This window comes from Lissotriton helveticus, chromosome 1_2, assembly GCF_964261635.1.
Source record: "Lissotriton helveticus chromosome 1_2, aLisHel1.1, whole genome shotgun sequence".
Taxonomy (NCBI): Eukaryota; Metazoa; Chordata; class Amphibia; order Caudata; family Salamandridae; genus Lissotriton; species Lissotriton helveticus.
The window spans coordinates 338,469,550-338,485,672 of record NC_136058.1 but is presented as its reverse complement, the minus strand read 5'-3'; the positions used below and the strand labels follow the sequence as shown (position 1 = coordinate 338,485,672).

Genomic DNA, 16,123 nt, shown 5'->3' with positions numbered 1-16,123 from the left:
CATTTGCAGCTTATAACTATTAGCCACCAGGGGTCACTACTAACTAAAAGCAGTCATTCTACTTGTAAATTGTGCCAATCGAGTGGAACAGCAGCCTAGGATTCACCACTGCTTCATCTCATTTTCCAAGAGAATGCAGATGTAAAGTGTTTTTGATGGTACGCCTGTGCATATTGAAATATTCAGAGCATATTATGAATTTCAGTTAACACATCAGTAAGCATTTTGTCCATCGGTGAATTCAACCTTTTTTCTCAATCGGAATAGGCAAGGATAATGACAGATATATTTTACAATGTTAGAAAGTACATCATTTTATTTAATTGTGTGAATAAAAGGAATAGCCTCCCCGTCGGGGAATTGAACCCCGGTCTACCACGTGACAGGCGGGGATACTGACCACTATACTAACGAGGACATATTGGCATCAGTTAAACAGTGCTCACCTCCTTGGGGTTAAGGCATACCCTCGATCAATTCACAGTATTGTAATAGGCAGATTTGCTGCTTTTGGTTAGGACAAGTCATCTTTTTTCCTAAATATTTCAATACAGAAATTCCTAGCCAAAAACAATCAGTATTATCAAGAAATTATTTCATTGAAATAAATATCTATCTATCGATCTGTCTATCTAGCTATCTTTCTAACTATCAATATATATATTTATATATATATATATATCTATATAATCAGCTCACTTTACCATTTGCAGCTTATAACTATTAGCCACCAGGGGTCACTACTAACCAAAAGCAGTCATTCTACTTGTAAATTGTGCCAATCGAGTGGAACAGCAGCCTAGGATTCACCACTGCTTCATCTCATTTTCCAAGAGAATGCAGATGTAAAGTGTTTTTGATGGTACGCCTGTGCATATTGAAATATTCAGAGCATATTATGAATTTCAGTTAACACATCAGTAAGCATTTTGTCCATCAGTGAATTCAACCTTTTTTCTCAATCGGAATAGGCAAGGATAATGACAGATATATTTTACAATGTTAGAAAGTTCATCATTTTATTTAATTGTGTGAATAAAAGGAATCGCCTCCCCATCGGGGAATCGAAACCCGGTCTCCCGCTTGACAGGCGGGGATACTGACCACTATACTAACGAGGACTTATTGGCATCAGTTAAGCAGTGCTCACCTCCTTGGGGTTAAGGCATACCCTCGATCAATTCACAGTATTGTAATAGGCAGATTTGCTGCTTTTGGTTAGGACAAGTCATCTTTTTTCCTAAATATTTCAATACAGAAATTCCTTGCCAAAAACAATCAGTATTATCAAGAAATTATTTCATTGAAATAAATATCTATCTATCGATGTGTCTATCTAGCTATCTTTCTAACTATCAATATATATATTTATATATATATATATCTATATAATCAGCTCACTTTACCATTTGCAGCTTATAACTATTAGCCACCAGGGGTCACTACTAACTAAAAGCAGTCATTCTACTTGTAAATTGTGCCAATCGAGTGGAACAGCAGCCTAGGATTCACCATTGCTTTATCTCATTTTCCAAGAGAATGCAGATGTAAAGTGTTTTTGATGGTACGCCTGTGCATATTGAAATATTCAGAGCATATTATGAATTTCAGTTAACACATCAGTAAGCATTTTGTCCATCGGTGAATTCAACCTTTTTTCTCAATCGGAATAGGCAAGGATAATGACAGATATATTTTACAATGTTAGAAAGTACATCATTTTATTTAATTGTGTGAATAAAAGGAATAGCCTCCCCGTCGGGGAATTGAACCCCGGTCTCCCACGTGACAGGCGGGGATACTGACCACTATACTAACGAGGACATATTGGCATCAGTTAAACAGTGCTCACCTCCTTGGGGTTAAGGCATACCCTCGATCAATTCACAGTATTGTAATAGGCAGATTTGCTGCTTTTGGTTAGGACAAGTCATCTTTTTTCCTAAATATTTCAATACAGAAATTCCTAGCCAAAAACAATCAGTATTATCAAGAAATGATTTCATTGAAATAAATATCTATCTATCGATCTGTCTATCTAGCTATCTTTCTAACTATCAATATATATATTTATATATATTACCTACTGGCGGTCGCCAGTAGGTATATATAGTTAGGATTTTTTCTCTATGGGTTTTTTGAAAATTCTATGTCTAATAACTTTGGCGTTTGTGGACGGAATCGGCTGAAATTTTCAGGAAAATGGCACATTTTGTTTCTGAGTAGCCCTTGAAAATTTGGGGGGGGTTCGTCCAGTGGGGGCCGAGAAAAAAGGGGGGTCCCAAAACGTGTTTTTAACATTGAGTTTTCCATAGGGCGGTTGGCCTCACTTTTAGCCCGAACGGCTGAATGGATTTGCACGAAACTTGGCAAAATTGTAGGGACTGGTAGCCCGATGTGCCTTTTGTAGGTCTCAATATATGTGCTCCAGTGGATTTTGAGAAATTAACGTTTAAAAAAAGATATATATCTGTAACAGCGGACCGGTTAGCGCTCTGGTTCGCGGACTTTTCGCGCAACGGAGCTTTGTGAAGCGAAGCTGATTGGTTCTCCGGCGTCTGTCAACATTCCAAACAGTCCGTAGCGGCCGCCATCTTGTCTCTCGGTAGGATCGAGAGACAAGAGGAGGTCAAAACAAAGGGGGAAATAACTATAAGGGGGCATAGTAGATCCTCGCTGACCCCCTAGGTTTGATGTGGAGGTTTTAAAAGGGCCCCGCGGGGCAAAAAAAAATAATAATAATAATAATCGAACGGCTGAATGGATTTGCACGAAACTTGGCAAAATTGTAGGGACTGGTAGCCCGATGTGCCTTTGCTAGGTCTCAATATATGTGCTTCAGTGGATTTTGAGAAATTAACGTTCAAAAAAAGATATATATCTGTAACAGCGCACCGCTTCGCGTACTTTTCGCGTTACGGAGCTTTGCGAAGCGAAGCTGATTGGCTCTCCGGTGTCTGTAAACATTCCAAACAGTACGTAGCGGCCGCCATCTTGTCTCTCGGTAGGATCGAGAGACAAGAGGAGGCCAAAGCGAAGGGGCAAATGACCATAAGGGGGCATAGTAGATCCTCGCTGACCCCCTAGGTTTGATGTGGAGGTTTTAAAAGGGCCCCGCGGGGCAAAAAAAAAAATAATAATAATAATCGAACGGCTGATGACCATAAGGGGGCATAGTAGATCCTCGCTGACCCCCTAGGTTTGATGTGGAGGTTTTAAAAGGGCCCCGCGGGGCAAAAAAAAATAATAATAATAATAATCGAACGGCTGAATGGATTTGCACGAAACTTGGTAAAATATTAGGGACTGGTAGCCCGATGTGCCTTTGCTATGTCTCAATATATGTGCTTCAGTGCATTTTGAGAAATTAACGTTCAAAAACAAGATATATATCTGTAACAGCGCTCCGCTTCGCGGAGATAAAATTATATGTGTATTACCTAGCTGTTGCTAACACCAGTTAGCGACGGCTAGTAGGAGATAGCGACCATCTTGGGTCCCACTTTGCATGTGAGTGATATTTATCACTAATGACATGCAAAGTGGGCATGCCAAGATGTTAGCGACTGGAAACAGTCGCTAACATCGCTATCTCCTATTATCAACTTTTGGAAATATTCGAGATAAGCGCGAATATCTCCAAAAAGTAACAGCTGCCCTGAGCAGTTCTTAGCCATGTTATCCAATGGGAGGTGGATAACATGGCTAAGAGCATTAGCTCGGTAATGCATGAATATCGCGGAGTTTTCAGCGACATTAATGCATTGCGCTCGTTTTTTATCGTATTTGCGATAAACCTTGATAATAGCAAGGTTTATCTGCGATAATTTCTGACGGTAAAAAAATCTTTGCAATGCATCGTTAGGGATAAATATCGCTTAACTTTGGTAATATGCCCCAACGTCTGTTAACGTTCGATTCGAAGGAAATCAGGAATTGTTGAAAAACATTGTGTGCGCCATCTTGTCTTTTTTCAAATGCCACACTTTTGTCGTGCACGGCAGCCATTTTAGATGCCTTGACCAGATCCACTCTGTGAACGCTGTCGATCCTTAGCATGGCTCCCCACCCTCGCAAGCATCTCCCCCAGGCAGTGGTCACCCCCGCTCTCTGTTTTATGCATGGGTAATAAACCTCCCCCCATCTGCGCTGTTCTTCCCTGAGAATCACACCCTGTGCCCGCCCGACACCTCCCTTTCGCCCTATTCACTACCGCACCCTCTGACACTCCTTTTCCTCTGTGTCCGATTGTCCAGGCCGGTCCTAGGCTATCAGCTAGCCCTGCAGATGTAGTTTATGGCCACAGCTGTAAAGAATCACCCGTCTTCAAAGGAGTTATAGTAGATCAAGGCCCACACTCGATGAGATCCGTCACAGCAGAAGCGTTGCTATTATCTGAAAACCATTCTGTATTGTGATTGGGGAGGGGACCGAGCGTGAAGCGGAAGATTCCAGGGATGACTCTTTGTACATCAAAGTTTTTACAATTATGTGTCACATTAAAAATATATAGCACTCCGACAAAGTAGTAAGATTATAAAACTTTAATAATTTATAAATATATACAAGAAAACAAAAATAGTAATAACATATAAACATTTTTAGAGAAAAACAACGAAGTAGCGGTCGGCTGTGCGAATAGTCCCAACGCAGCACAACGTCCAGATTTCCGGCGTGGGGCGTCGCGGGGGGTGGGTGATCAGTAGCAAACTGTTGTGCGAATAGTTCCAAGGCAGCAGAACGCGCCGAAATCTAGATGACACAAAAGTGATGTCTAGTAAGTTGCCACCCAGCAAATAACGGCGTGGGGCGTCGCGGGGGGTGGGTCATCAGTAGCAAACTGTTGTGCGAATAGTTCCAAGGCAGCAGAACGATGGCACCAAGGTGATGTCCAGTAAGTTGCCGCACTGGTTTTGGTATCCTACAATGCTGCTCCGAATAACGGCGTGGAGCGCCCCGGGGGAGGCGGCGTGAACGGGCCTCTCCAGGTGGAGTCTCGTCTGTTGTAGTGGGGCGCCCCTTTACCGTTTCAGTTGCCATTCCGTCCGCTTTTGGTCCACTGTGTCAAAATCCGCCATTCAGCTGAGTTGCGCCCACTCTTGCGGTGCAGCGATAGGCGGCTGTCACAGGACTCTCAAAATGGCGGCAGGCTGTTTCCTTTTTGGGCCTGGTCCACTGAAATGGCCCTGGGACACCTTGGAAATCGGACGCTTGTCTGCTAGGTCTTGGACCCCATTCTCGAAAGCGTCCCCTCCGCCTTGAGAATTCATCAAAAGTTTTGGGGGCCCCGACTCCTGCAGGCTTCTGGTGGGGAGCGGCTGCCATGATTGCTCGCGGAATGACCACGACGGAGCTACGAGATGGTGGTGCTCTCATGGTGACGCCAGCTTCAGTCTGAAACATCCAGAAACAAGGTGGGGCTTTCATCGTTTGGGGGAAAAAAAAAGTTTTCATCCAATGAAAAGTGTTGTTTTTAGGTCATATGATCAAGCCTTCCATCATTAGGAAACCAAAAGTAAAATGAACCAATGAAAAGTTTTATAAACAAGTCACATGACCTGTTATGCGGCATAGGGTATAAAATGCGGAGAAAATACGTTGGCACGTGAGGCGGCGTCAGTAGCGGACCGATGTGCGAATAGGCCGAAGGCAATACAACGCGCCAAGATCCGGATGGCATCGAGGTGGTGTCATAGTTGAGAGTTCTGAGCAGCGGTTGTAACACTGTCTGAAGCTTATTTGCAGCTGCTGCAGCTTCACTACGCGCCAAGATCCGGATGGCACCGAGGTGGTGTGTAGGAAGTTGCCGCACTGGTGTGGCCATCCTACAATGCTGAAAGTCGGCGTGGGGCGCCCCGTTGGCCTGTGAGTTTGCGTCAGTAGCGGACCGATGTGCGAATAGGCCGAAGGCAGCACAACGCGCCAAGATCCGGATGGCACCGAGGTGGTGTCTAGTAAGTTGTCGCACTTCTGTGGCCATCCTACAATGTTGAAAGTCGGCGTGGGGCGCCCCGTTGGCCTGTGAGATGGTGTCAGTAGCGGACTGATGTGTGAATGGGGCCAAAGGCAGCGCAACAATATTTTCTACTATATTTCCGGTGTAGAAGAGACCACAAGGCGCTGAGATGCCAAGATCCGGATGGCACCGAGGTGGTGTCTTGCAAGTTGTGGTACTGGTGTGGCCATCCTACAATGCTGAAAGTCGGCGTGGGGCGCCCCGTTGGCCTGTGAGATGGCGTCAGTAGCGGACCGATGTGCGAATAGGCCGAAGGCAGCACAACAATATTTTCTGACTGACACCACAAGGCGCTGAGATGCCAAGATCCGGATGGCACCGAGGTGATGTCTAAGTTGCGGACTGATGTGCGAATGGGGCCAAAGGCAGCGTAACAATATTTTTTGTATGGAAGATACCACTAGGCGTTGAGATGCCAAGATTCGGATGGCACTGAGGTGATGTCTAGCAAGTTGGTGTGGTCATCCTACAATGCTGAAACTCGGCGTGGGTCACCCCATTAGCCTGTGAGATGGCGTCAGTAGCGGACCGATGTGCGAATAGGCCGAAGGCAGCACAACGCGCCAAGATCCGGATGTCACCGTGGTGGTTTCATAGTTGAGAGGCACTTCATCTGCAGTGGGGCGCCGAGATCCGGATGGCACCGAGGTGATGTCTAGCAAGTTGCTGTACTGGTGTGGTCATCCTACAATGCTGAAACTCGGCGTGGGTCGCCCCATTAGCCTGTGAGATGGCGTCAGTAGCGGACCGATGTGCGAATAGGCCGAAGGCAGCACAACGCGCCAAGATCCGGATGTCACCGTGGTGGTTTCATAGTTGAGAGGCACTTCATCTGCAGTGGGGCGCCGAGATCCGGATGGCACCGAGGTGATGTCTAGCAAGTTGCTGTACTGGTGTGGTCATCCTACAATGCTGAAACTCGGCGTGGGTCGCCCCATTAGCCTGTGAGATGGCGTCAGTAGCGGACCGATGTGCGAATAGGCCGAAGGCAGCACAACGCGCCAAGATCCGGATGTCACCGTGGTGGTTTCATAGTTGAGAGGCACTTCATCTGCAGTGGGGCGCCGAGATCCGGATGGCACCGAGGTGATGTCTAGCAAGTTGCTGTACTTGTGTGGTCATCCTACAATGCTGAAACTCGGCGTGGGTCGCCCCATTAGCCTGTGAGACAGCAGTTCTTTGGATTTGGGCCTGGCTCGTCTGCTGTAGTGGGGCGCCCCTTTACCGTTTCAGTTGCCATTCAGCTGAGTTTCGGCTGCTCTTGATGCTACAGCGACAGGCGGCTGCAACAGGACTCTCAAAATGGCGGCCTGTTCTTTGGATTTGGGCCTGGTCCACTAAAATGGCCCTGGGACACCTTAGAACTCGGACGCTCGATTTTTTTTTCCTTTCCTGTACATGCAAAAAAAGGTAAATGCCCGGTACGTTACACGCTTCATCTGCCACGATGAACTCTCTAGAGGAACCGAAAAAAAATATAGTTGTGGTAACTATACCATGCATCGTCATATGGAGAGGTGGCAACAATTAATTATAGTGCTGCATAAAAGAGAGATTTGGAGGAGAACCCCTGACCTGCTAGTACATTCATCAAAGAAGTGGCACTGAGAGCTTCAGAGGCAAGGGAAACGGTCCCAAATATTTAGAAGAAATTTGGAAAGATTAAAATGACATGTTTAGATTGTGGCAAATTTATTTCATGTGGACATCTGAGTGTTACTCTAATAAATACAGCATATGAACATCATCATAGTCGATGGTTGGTAGAGACATTTTGACTATATCCTGGACCTGCCCGTCCTCGCCCAAAATGGCGCCAGAATAAATGGGACTCGTAACTCCTTGTTGTGTACTGGTTGCAGAACCTTGAAATCACGAGATACGTATGCAGTTTTGAAGCACATGGCGGGCGGGGACGAGAATTGATTGAATATTTCGACATCCCTATTGATATTAAGTTCTGATGTGTTATTGATTACTGTACTGTTGAAAGTTCGAATTAACGTCACCCATGGTACTTGCCCGCAAATGTATATCTAGATAATTTTATTGTAACTGGCCCTGTCGTATTTTAATTATAAAATGTACGTCCACCGATTCCGTAACTGTTAGACACCTTAGTTCTTGCAACCTAATGGCCCGCCCGTTACGTTCCTCTACAGTGTAAATGTCTATTTGTCATATACGATTACAGTTTGCTCCGTGGCCGGCCCACGTGGTTATAGGCTCGTATTTGTATAATGAAATTTTCACAATAAAGGTTTTTAAAAGAAAACATGGTAGTAGTATATACATTGGTAAAGTTTTTAATAATAGTCACTGTTTTAGAATCATTAAAAGGCAAGTGAAATAAAGCAGACCAATTACATGAAGGGTAAAAGGTGTAATACGAAGGAACGCAGTAAAGATAAATGGTCAAGGGCTGTTGTGTTTTCTATTCCTGCAACATAAAGTGATCGATAAGAATCTCATATTCAGGCGTATCGGCGACTAAGACAGCAGGTCGACCCTCTTTTGCTCAACGGCTCCGTCATGGGACGAAGAAACGCTCTTTTTCTCGAAAAAAGAATATATTTTACTTGCAGGACAGTTGTAAAATTTCCGGGAAAGTACATTAGCCTGGAACATTATAACATATATTTAAGAAAAAATAATGTTCGGAAGTAATGAAAAGCGTAATTTTTAGGTCATATGATCAAGCCTTTCATCATTACAATAAGAAAAGTAAAATGAACCAATGAAAAGTTTTATTAACAAGTCACATGACTTGTTATGCTTACGTTACGCGCTGCGCGCCCCGGATGACTTCCGGATGCGCTAACGCGGCGCGTCATATGACGCATTACGCGACAACGCAGGTACAGAATATAGTCAAAATGTCTCCACCAACCAGCGGTCGGAACACAACCCCTTTCAGCAGGCTAAATAGTTCTGTTAAATGACAACAGAAGGGACAGGCAACAAGAACCATCAGTCAAAGAGGGGAGGGCTAGTTCTTCTCTACCGGGTTACATTGGGGCGCTACCGGAACTGATCGAATTGGTAGTCTACAGTGTTTCTGGATGTTTCAGACTGAAGCTGGGGTTAGCATGAGAGCAGCACCATTTCGTAGCTCCGTCGTGGTCATTCCGCAACCAATCATGGCAGCCGTTCTTTATCGTTATTTTGGGCGGGGTGGGTGGCGGAGCAGAGCTGTTTTGCAGCCATCATTGTGTGGAGTTCAGTTCATCTCACTAGTTTTGTATTTGTCATGAGGGGTTGTTCCTAATGTTTCTATTTTAGCGAGGTCAAAAAGAGATCCCATTAGTGGCCTACTGATTTTGCTCGATTCCTTTTCTTTTTTTTTACACGATTTTTCGTTATCTGCAAAGACTAAACAGAGTATTGCGACTCTGTGTTTGTTTGTAAATAGAGAATGAACCAAAGAGAACTAATTCTAAAACAGTAAATACTTGGATAACAATGAATCAAATGGAGAGAGAAGCAGGCACGACGGATTACAATGGGGGCAAAGACCTGCGTTAACTACCTTTCACTATCTGCAAAGAGAGAGTACTCCTAATAGAAATGAGGGGGGGGGGGCACCATTCAAAGCAGATCAGTGTGCATAAACACGAAAATGTTTTCACTTACCACGTACTTGACATTCGACAGCTTATGATATTTGCTATTAAAAAACCATTGAAATTCACTGAAAAAACCATAGGTTATAGACCATATATAGTTAGGAATTAGCATTTACAAAACCTTGAAAATTCACTGAAAAAACCATAGGTTATAGACCATATATAGTTAGGAATTAGCATTTAAAAAACCTTATTTTACTCACACAAAACCATTGAAATTCCATATATAGTTAGTTGCACTAACTATATATCGCGCACCTGCAATCCACTGCTGATGATGTCACATATTACATCATTCATGACATGGTCAGTGACATCACTGATGACATCACTGATGACATCTCAAATGACATCACTGATGACATCACTGATGACAACATCCAGTGACTGTATGTTTCTGTAAAGTTAAAATGTGTCTTACATATTGAAGAATGAGTGGAAGTATAAGTGTCTGGACAAAGGATTTAGTAGGTGCATGACTGAATGCATGAGTGAGTGATTAAATGTGTCTCACTGAGTGCATGGGTTAGTGACTAAAGTGTCTTAATTTGTGCATCATTATGTCTGTTGTTCTGTAAACTGCTGCATGTTTTGATCAGTAGCTATATGATTAACTATATGGGTTACTGATTGATTGTCCAAGTATTTGTATGGGAGACTGAGTGTGTGTGTGGCTGGCTGGGAGGTGTGTGACTCTGTGCAGATCAATGTGTACTTGTATCAATGATTGTATAACAAGGTAAGTATGTGTTAGTATATGTTTGAAAATGTAAGGTGCTCTATGTTTAACTGTATAGACAAGAAAATGGAAGTGTCATTGATTCTTTACAGGACTGACTAGGTGTGTGAGTAACTCCATGGATGAGTGGCAGACTGTGAGTGTCTGTATAGGTGTATGAGTGCATATGATAGTGTTGTAAAGATGAGTGATTGTATGTATGAATGATAGTATGGGTGAATGAGTGAAGGTGTGTGTAGACGTAGGAATCAGTGAGTGCGTATGTAGTAACTAGTATTGGTGTGTCAATGGTTTCAAAAATTATATTCTGTATTTAACACTGGGTGAAACAGAGGTTATATTAAAATGTGAGGAGATGCATTGTATTGTCACATGAATGATATCATCAGTGATGTGGTCATTGATGTCAAATGAGATGTCATCAGTGATGTCATCAGTGATGTCATTTGAGATGTCATCAGTGATGTCATCAGTGATGTCACTGACCATGTCATGAATGATGTAATATGTGACATCATCAGCAGTGGATTGCAGGTGCGCGATATATAGTTAGTGCAACTAACTATATATGGAATTTCAATGGTTTTGTGTGAGTAAAATAAGGTTTTTTAAATGCTAATTCCTAACTATATATGGTCTATAACCTATGGTTTTTTCAGTGAATTTTCAAGGTTTTGTAAATGCTAATTCCTAACTATATATGGTCTATAACCTATGGTTTTTTCAGTGAATATATCTATATATCTATATAATCAGCTCACTTTACCATTTGCAGCTTATAACTATTAGCCACCAGGGGTCACTACTAACCAAAAGCAGTCATTCTACTTGTAAATTGTGCCAATCGAGTGGAACAGCAGCCTAGGATTCACCACTGCTTCATCTCATTTTCCAAGAGAATGCAGATGTAAAGTGTTTTTGATGGTACGCCTGTGCATATTGAAATATTCAGAGCATATTCTGAATTTCAGTTAAAACATCAGTAAGCATTTTGGCCATCAGTGAATTCAACCTTTTTTTCTCAATCGGAATAGGCAAGGATAATGACAGATATATTTTACAATGTTAGAAAGTACATCATTTAATTTAATTGTGTGAATAAAAGGAATCGCCTCCCTGTCGGGGAATTGAACCCCGGTCTCCCACGTGACAGGCGGGGATACTGACCACTATACTAACAAGGACTTATTCACATCAGTTAAACAGTGCTCACCTCCTTGGGGTTAAGGCATACCCTCGATCAATTCACAGTATTGTAATAGGCAGATTTGCTGCTTTTGGTTAGGACAAGTAATCTTTTTTCCTAAATACTACAATACAGAAATTCCTAGCCAAAAACAATCAGTTTTATCAAGAAATTATTTCATTGAAATAAATATCTATCTATCGATCTGTCTATCTGGCTATCTTTCTATCTATCAATATATATATATTTATATATATATATATATCTATATAATCAGCTCACTTTACCATTTGCAGCTTATAACTATTAGCCACCAGGGGTCACTACTAACCAAAAGCAGTCATTCTACTTGTAAATTGTGCCAATCGAGTGGAACAGCAGCCTAGGATTCACCACTGCTTCATCTCATTTTCCAAGAGAATGCAGATGTAAAGTGTTTTTGATGGTACGCCTGTGCATATTGAAATATTCAGAGCATATTATGAATTTCAGTTAACACATCAGTAAGCATTTTGTCCATCGGTGAATTCAACCTTTTTTCTCAATCGGAATAGGCAAGGATAATGACAGATATATTTTACAATGTTAAAAAGTACATCATTTTATTTAATTGTGTGAATAAAAGGAATCGCCTCCCCGTCGGGGAATTGAACCCCGGTCTCCCGCGTGACAGGCGGGGATACTGACCACTATACTAACGAGGACTTATTGGCATCAGTTAAACAGTGCTCACCTCCTTGGGGTTAAGGCATACCCTCGATCAATTCACAGTATTGTAATAGGCAGATTTGCTGCTTTGGGTTAGGACAAGTAATCTTTTTTCCTAAATATTACAATACAGAAATTCCTAGCCAAAAACAATCAGTTTTATCAAGAAATTATTTAATTGAAATAAATATCTATCTATCGATCTGTCTATCTGGGTATCTTTCTAACTATCAATATATATATTTATATATATATATATCTATATAATCAGCTCACTTTATCATTTGCAGTTTATAACTATTAGCCACCAGGGGTCACTACTAACCAAAAGCAGTCATTCTACTTGTAAATTGTGCCAATCGAGTGGAACAGCAGCCTAGGATTCACCTCTGCTTCATCTCATTTTCCAAGAGAATGCAGATGTAAAGTGTTTTTGATAGTACGCCTCTGCATATTGAAATATTCAGAGCATATTCTGAATTTCAGTTAACACATCAGTAAGCATTTTGGCCATCACTGAATTCAACCTTTTTTCTCAATCGGAATAGGCATGGATAATGACAGGTATATTTTACAATGTTAGAAAGTACATCATTTTATTTAATTGTGTGAATAAAAGGAATCGCCTCCCTGTCGGGGAATTGAACCCCGGTCTCCCGCGTGACAGGCGGGGATACTGACCACTATACTAACGAGGACTTATTGGCGTCAGTTAAACAGTGCTCACCTCCTTGGGGTTAAGGCATACCCTCGATCAATTCACAGTATTGTAATAGGCAGATTTGCTGCTTTTGGTTAGGACAAGTCATCTTTTTTCCTAAATATTTCAATACAGAAATTCCTTGCCAAAAACAATCAGTATTATAAAGAAATTATTTCATTGAAATAAATATCTATCTATCGATGTGTCTATCTAGCTATCTTTCTAACTATCAATATATATATTTATATATATATATATCTATATAATCAGCTCACTTTACCATTTGCAGCTTATAACTATTAGCCACCAGGGGTCACTACTAACCAAAAGCAGTCATTCTACTTGTAAATTGTGCCAATCGAGTGGAACAGCAGCCTAGGATTCACCACTGCTTCATCTCATTTTCCAAGAGAATGCAGATGTAAAGTGTTTTTGATGGTACGCCTGTGCATATTGAAATATTCAGAGCATATTATGAATTTCAGTTAACACATCAGTAAGCATTTTGTCCATCAGTGAATTCAACCTTTTTTCTCAATCGGAATAGGCAAGGATAATGACAGATATATTTTACAATGTTAGAAAGTTCATCATTTTATTTAATTGTGTGAATAAAAGGAATCGCCTCCCGCTCGGGGAATCGAAACCCGGTCTCCCGCGTGACAGGCGGGGATACTGACCACTATACTAACGAGGACTTATTGGCATCAGTTAAACAGTACTCACCTCCTTGGGGTTAAGGCATACCCTCGATCAATTCACAGTATTGTAATAGGCAGATTTGCTGCTTTTGGTTAGGACAAGTCATCTTTTTTCCTAAATATTTCAATACAGAAATTCCTTGCCAAAAACAATCAGTATTATCAAGAAATTATTTCATTGAAATAAATATCTATCTATCGATGTGTCTATCTAGCTATCTTTCTAACTATCAATATATATATTTATATATATATATATCTATATAATCAGCTCACTTTACCATTTGCAGCTTATAACTATTAGCCACCAGGGGTCACTACTAACTAAAAGCAGTCATTCTACTTGTAAATTGTGCCAATCGAGTGGAACAGCAGCCTAGGATTCACCACTGCTTCATCTCATTTTCCAAGAGAATGCAGATGTAAAGTGTTTTTGATGGTACGCCTGTGCATATTGAAATATTCAGAGCATATTATGAGTTTCAGTTAACACATCAGTAAGCATTTTGTCCATCGGTGAATTCAACCTTTTTTCTCAATCGGAATAGGCAAGGATAATGACAGATATATTTTACAATGTTAGAAAGTACATCATTTTATTTAATTGTGTGAATAAAAGGAATAGCCTCCCCGTCGGGGAATTGAACCCCGGTCTCCCACGTGACAGGCGGGGATACTGACCACTATACTAACGAGGACATATTGGCATCAGTTAAACAGTGCTCACCTCCTTGGGGTTAAGGCATACCCTCGATCAATTCACAGTATTGTAATAGGCAGATTTGCTGCTTTTGGTTAGGACAAGTCATCTTTTTTCCTAAATATTTCAATACAGAAATTCCTAGCCAAAAACAATCAGTATTATCAAGAAATGATTTCATTGAAATAAATATCTATCTATCGATCTGTCTATCTAGCTATCTTTCTAACTATCAATATATATATTTATATATATATATCTATATATCTATATAATCAGCTCACTTTACCATTTGCAGCTTATAACTATTAGCCACCAGGGGTCACTACTAACCAAAAGCAGTCATTCTACTTGTAAATTGTGCCAATCGAGTGGAACAGCAGCCTAGGATTCACCATTGCTTCATCTCATTTTCCAAGAGAATGCAGATGTAAAGTGTTTTTGATGGTTCGCCTGTGCATATTGAAATATTCAGAGCATATTATGAATTTCAGTTAACACATCAGTAAGCATTTTGTCCATCGGTGAATTCAACCTTTTTTCTCAATCGGAATAGGCAAGGATAATGACAGATATATTTTACAATGTTAGAAAGTACATCATTTTATTTAATTGTGTGAATAAAAGGAATAGCCTCCCCGTCGGGGAATTGAACCCCGGTCTCCCACGTGACAGGCGGGGATACTGACCACTATACTAACGAGGACATATTGGCATCAGTTAAACAGTGCTCACCTCCTTGGGGTTAAGGCATACCCTCGATCAATTCACAGTATTGTAATAGGCAGATTTGCTGCTTTTGGTTAGGACAAGTCATCTTTTTTCCTAAATATTTCAATACAGAAATTCCTAGCCAAAAACAATCAGTATTATCAAGAAATGATTTCATTGAAATAAATATCTATCTATCGATCTGTCTATCTAGCTATCTTTCTAACTATCAATATATATATTTATATATATATATCTATATATCTATATAATCAGCTCACTTTACCATTTGCAGCTTATAACTATTAGCCACCAGGGGTCACTACTAACCAAAAGCAGTCATTCTACTTGTAAATTGTGCCAATCGAGTGGAACAGCAGCCTAGGATTCACCACTGCTTCATCTCATTTTCCAAGAGAATGCAGATGTAAAGTGTTTTTGATGGTACTTCTGTGCATATTGAAATATTCAGAGCATATTCTGAATTTCAGTTAAAACATCAGTAAGCATTTTGGCCATCAGTGAATTCAACCTTTTTTTCTCAATCGGAATAGGCAAGGATAATGACAGATATATTTTACAATGTTAGAAAGTACATCATTTAATTTAATTGTGTGAATAAAAGGAATCGCCTCCCTGTCGGGGAATTGAACCCCGGTCTCCCACGTGACAGGCGGGGATACTGACCACTATACTAACAAGGACTTATTGACATCAGTTAAACAGTGCTCACCTCCTTGGGGTTAAGGCATACCCTCGATCAATTCACAGTATTGTAATAGGCAGATTTGCTGCTTTTGGTTAGGACAAGTAATCTTTTTTCCTAAATACTACAATACAGAAATTCCTAGCCAAAAACAATCAGTTTTATCAAGAAATTATTTCATTGAAATAAATATCTATCTATCGATCTGTCTATCTGGCTATCTTTCTATCTATCAATATATATATTTATATATATATATATATCTATATAATCAGCTCACTTTACCATTTGCAGCTTATAACTATTAGCCACCAGGGGTCACTACTA

General features: G+C 41.0%; 8 non-coding genes across 8 annotated transcripts; all 8 read right to left on the bottom strand.

Annotated features, from left to right (window-relative positions):
* Window positions 1–1,049: 1,049 nt before the first annotated feature.
* TRNAD-GUC (transfer RNA aspartic acid (anticodon GUC)) lies at window positions 1,050–1,121 on the bottom strand. The gene has a single exon. It is a non-coding gene; the product is annotated as a tRNA-Asp (tRNA).
* Window positions 1,122–1,751: 630 nt separating this feature from the next.
* On the bottom strand, window positions 1,752–1,823 carry TRNAD-GUC (transfer RNA aspartic acid (anticodon GUC)). The gene has a single exon. It is a non-coding gene; the product is annotated as a tRNA-Asp (tRNA).
* A 9,670-nt stretch (window positions 1,824–11,493) lies between these two features.
* TRNAD-GUC (transfer RNA aspartic acid (anticodon GUC)) lies at window positions 11,494–11,565 on the bottom strand. The gene has a single exon. It is a non-coding gene; the product is annotated as a tRNA-Asp (tRNA).
* A 634-nt stretch (window positions 11,566–12,199) lies between these two features.
* Window positions 12,200–12,271, bottom strand: TRNAD-GUC (transfer RNA aspartic acid (anticodon GUC)). Its single transcript has one exon. It is a non-coding gene; the product is annotated as a tRNA-Asp (tRNA).
* A 630-nt stretch (window positions 12,272–12,901) lies between these two features.
* TRNAD-GUC (transfer RNA aspartic acid (anticodon GUC)) lies at window positions 12,902–12,973 on the bottom strand. The gene has a single exon. It is a non-coding gene; the product is annotated as a tRNA-Asp (tRNA).
* Window positions 12,974–14,305: 1,332 nt separating this feature from the next.
* Window positions 14,306–14,377, bottom strand: TRNAD-GUC (transfer RNA aspartic acid (anticodon GUC)). Its single transcript has one exon. It is a non-coding gene; the product is annotated as a tRNA-Asp (tRNA).
* Window positions 14,378–15,013: 636 nt separating this feature from the next.
* TRNAD-GUC (transfer RNA aspartic acid (anticodon GUC)) lies at window positions 15,014–15,085 on the bottom strand. The gene has a single exon. It is a non-coding gene; the product is annotated as a tRNA-Asp (tRNA).
* Window positions 15,086–15,722: 637 nt separating this feature from the next.
* TRNAD-GUC (transfer RNA aspartic acid (anticodon GUC)) lies at window positions 15,723–15,794 on the bottom strand. The gene has a single exon. It is a non-coding gene; the product is annotated as a tRNA-Asp (tRNA).
* Window positions 15,795–16,123: the final 329 nt, after the last annotated feature.